Genomic DNA, 4,602 nt, shown 5'->3' on the forward strand with positions numbered 1-4,602 from the left:
CCCTGCTCCCGCGCCCCGCCCCAGTTGCTTAGCAACGGGGCTGCGCCGGGCCCACTGGGGTCCTGGTGGAAGCCGCGCGGGGCAGGTCTGCTGCTCTCCTGCTTGTTAGCGCGTCGAGCGTCTTTAGTTTGTTTTCCGTGCGTCCGGCTGACGCTTCCTTTCCGGACGCGCCTGCTCTTGTCTTTCCGTGTTGTGCCATAACGCTCTGCATTGGTGTCGAGGTTTTGTCGCTGACGTGCGTTTTAACTACCTCGGTTTCCGTCTTTGCACTTTCCAGTGCCTTTAGATGAGCAGAGGTTCCTACTGGGATATTAAAAAGCACCGCTTTTTGTTTTGTTCTGTTGTTTTAGGGCCGCACCTGCAGCATACTGGAAGTTCCCCGGCTAGGGGTCAAATCGGAGCCGCCAGCCCACGCCAGGGCAACACGGGATCCTAGCGGGTCTGCGACCTACACCGCAGCTCAGGGCAATGCCGGATCCTTCACCCACTGAGTGAGGCCAGGGATGGAACCTGCATCCTTGTGGATGCCAGTCGGGTTTGTAACCCGCCGAACCACACTGGAACTCTCGAAAGTACCAATTTTGTAGTGGTTAGTACTTTCAAGGTTTTGTTTAAGGAATCCATTCCTACCCCCAGTTACTCTTCCATGTATTTTTCTCTTCTTTTTTTTGGTCACCCCAGGGCCATGTGGAAGTTCCCAGGCCGAGGATGGAACCCATGCCACAGCAGCGACCAGGGCTGCTGCCAGGGCAACAGGGGATGCTTAACATGCTGGCTGCAGGAAAACTCCACCCACATCTTTTGTTAATGGTTTTTATTTTTATGTATTCATTTACTTAGTGTTTTTGCCTTTTTTTTTTTTTCCCTTCGGGCCACACCCGCGGCATATAGAGGTTCCCAGGCTAGGGGTCTAATCGGAGCTGTAGCCGCTGGCCTATGCCAGAGCCACAGCAACGCTGGGATCCGAGCTGCATTTGGGACCTACACCACAGCTCATGGCAATGCCGGATCTTTAACCCACTGAGCAAGGCCAGGGATCAAACCTGCAACCTTGTGGGTCCTAGTCGGATTCGTTAACCACTGCACCACGGTGAGAACTCCGCTAATGGTTTTTAAAGTTTTGATTTAGGGATCGAATTGGCATCCTAGCTGGGTTCCAAACCCGCTGAGCTGCACCAGGAGTTCCAAGAGTGAGTTTATTAGTACAGGATACTTGTGAGTGGGCTGGCAAAGGAATGCAGCAGCCCTGGGAGCAAAGGGATATATTTTTATAATCAAAAAGTGGGGAGGCTAGAAGACCCCCTTTTCCCTCAGTTTTGGGCAGACGTCAAGGTTTGCATCACTAGTTCCTCTTTTACCCCGAATGGTTTGACTGGGGCTGTCATGGTGCTATTTAAATCATATGTATATTAGCAAAAGGGTGGTAAATATACCAAAATATGAGAATTCATTTCATGTGGAGTATAATGTCCCATTTTACCTAGGTTTTTGCCCTTTCACCTACATTTCTGTCCTGGCTACATGCAGAAATGCTAGTCCCTTCTTCTGCTAGGGATGCCCACTGCCTGTGGAAATTCCCAGGCCGGGAGCTTCCTGAGCTACTGCAGTGACAAAGCCAGACCATTAACCCGCTACAGCACAGTAAAACTCCCCAGAGGAGTTCCCATCATGGCTCAGCGGGTAATGAACCTGACTAGCATCCATGAGGAAGCGAGTTCGATCCCTGGCCTTGCTCAGTGGGTTAAGGATCCGGCATTTCGGTGAGCTGTGGTGTAGGCCGAAGACTCTGATTTCCCGTGGCTGTGGCTGTGGCCAGCGACTACAGCTCTGACTGGACCCCTAGCCTGGGAACCTCCATATGTCGCAGGTGCAGCCCTAAAAAGGCAAAAAGCCAAAACAAAGCACCAGACCCTCTCAAGTCAGGGTTTGTGACTTGAGAGGGTCTGGTACTCAGGTGAACACGATCTTTCTTCATGGTGGTGTAGATGGTTGCTAGGTTACTGAATTCTTTTTCTAGAGTGGCTGTTACTTACAGCAGTCTCCCAAATTCCCAGAAAACCCCCTTTATGTCTTGAATTCCCTAGTGGGTTTCTAAACTGACCATGTAGTCATCCTACTCTATCCCTATCAGTTTTTTTTTTTTGGTCTTTTTTGTGCAGCATTTGGAAGTTCCCAGGCTAGGGGTCGAATCCGAACTTCAGCTGCCAGCCTACACCACATCTCCTGGCAACCTCTGATCCTTCACCCACGAAGCGAGGCCAGGGATCGAACCTGCATCCTGATGGATACTAGTTGGGTTTGTTACAGCTGAGCCACAACAAGAACTCCCTGTCCCTGTCACTTTGGTATGTAAATATGTCTTCCCCACAGACATTCAGGACCTAGAGTCATATCCGCATTCCTAGGCCTCATTCTCCTTGAAATGTAAATACCTGGAAAGATAACCCAAAATCCTCAGTAGCACCTGGGCACTTAATTCAACCTGTAACTACTGGGTCCTCTCAGAGAGAATGCAAGTTATTATACTTTTTTTTTTTTTAAAGCTTTATTCCTTTTTTTTTTTTTTTTTTGCCTTTTCTAGCGCTGGTCCTGTGGCCTAGGGGTCTAATCAGAGCTGTGGCCACTGGCCTATGCCACAGCCACAGCAACGTGGATCTGAGCCGCGTCTGTGACCCATACCGCAGCTCATGGCAACGCCAGATCCTTAACCCGCTGAGCAAGGCCAGGGATTGAACCTGAAACCTCATTGTTCCTAGTCGGATTCGTTAACAACTGAGCCACGACAGGAACTCCAGTTGTTATACTTTTGAATCAGAGCAATTAACTAAACAAATGGCTACGGGCTTAAGAGTAGAATTTAATGGGGCTAGGGTTTTTTTTACTGGAGCACTCAGAAATGCAGGGAAGTGTTATTTCCCCACAGCTTCTTCTTCTTTTTTTTTTTTTTTGGCTATTTAGGGGCTCACCAGGGGCATATGGTAGCTCCCAGCCTGGGGCTCCAATCAGAGATACAGCCGCCGGCCTACACCACAGCCACAGCAAGCCAGGATCTGAGCTCTTTCTGCCACCTACACCACAGCTCACAGCAACACCAGATCAGTAACCCACTGAGCAAGGCCAGGGATGGAACCTGGTCCTCATGGATGCTAGTCAGATTCTTTTCCCGCTAAGCTGGGAACTTCCTAAGGTGAGGATTTAAACTGACAGTGAAATTTATAAAAAAGATCATATTGGTCTCATAGAAGGAACTGTTGAATATTCAATCTTTTTAATTTCTTGAAAATGTTTGTGGATTGGAATTATATATTCCTTTAAGAAATTTGATAGAAAACCAGTTTTTCACCAATAAAATTAGGTGGGCCTGATACATGCTTTGAGGAGGAATTTAAAATAAGATTTTTTTATTATCTTAACGCTGGTGCATAAAAAACAAATTTATTTGAAGTGGAGGAGACAGAGGGAAACTTCAGATACAAAGGTGAAGTCCTGGCCAATGTCAACTGGAAAAAAAGACAAACCCCATGCAACCTGAGCGCTGTGAGTTCAGTTTTACTCAGGGCTTTCTGAGGACTGGAGCCCGGAAGACAGCCTCTCAGCTCTGAATTTGGAGGTGCTCTGAAGAGGAGTTCGGGACATCCGTGTATATATAAGGGGTACCTGCGGTCAAGTTCACACCTGGAAGAAGCTTGCTGCTGGTCCCGAGGAGCGGATATCTCCATTAGTTACTTTACAGCCTTTCGAGGAATGAGAATTGCAAGAAATTGGGCTCATAAAATTTTGTCTTGGAAATATCTAACTCTCTGAAGGCCTGTTCTGCCAGTTTTTCCCGGAACAGAGTGCCTCATTCCTGACCTCCACCCGGACTTCCTTCCAAGGGTGTTGAAGGTCAGCAGCTGCCCTGGCCAGTGACCTAATCCTGTCGGGTCAGTTGGCGAGTGACATTCTTTACTTGGCAGCAGGCTCAAGTTTCTTTTCAAAGAATTTTAAATTTTACTGAAATATAGTTGATGTACCATGTTGTGTTAATTTCTGCTGTCCAGCAAAGTGATTCTTTTATTATATATTCTTTTTCTTTTTTCTTTTTTTTTTTTTTAGTCTTTGTGTCTTTTTGGGCCGCACCCTTGGCATATGGAGGTTCCCAGGCTAGGGGTCCAATCAGAGCTGTAGCCGCCGGCCTATGCCAGAGCCACAGCAAGGCGGGATCTGAGCCACATCTGTGACCCACAGCATGGCTCACCGCAACGGGGGATCCTTAACCCACTGAGGGAGGCCAGGGATTGAACCCTTGTCCTCATGGATGCTAGTCAGGTTCATTGACTGCTCTGTCACGATGGGAACTCCCCCTTCTACTTACTCTTTTCCATTATGGTTTATCACAAGATACTGAATATAGTTTCCTGTACTATACCGTAGGGCCTTGTGTTTAAGGCTTTTGAAGATGGATGGCTCAAGGTGGATTTTTACCCCAAGATGTAAATCTTAGACAATTTTCATTTTTGACAACTCTCACTTGCTGTTTTATTTTTTGTCTTTCAGGGCGGCACCCATGGAAGTTCCCAGGCCAGGGGTTTAACTGGAGCTGCAGCTGCTGGCCTGCATCAC

Source organism: Sus scrofa, chromosome 3 (genome assembly GCF_000003025.6).
Source record: "Sus scrofa isolate TJ Tabasco breed Duroc chromosome 3, Sscrofa11.1, whole genome shotgun sequence".
NCBI classification, from domain to species: domain Eukaryota; kingdom Metazoa; phylum Chordata; class Mammalia; order Artiodactyla; family Suidae; genus Sus; species Sus scrofa.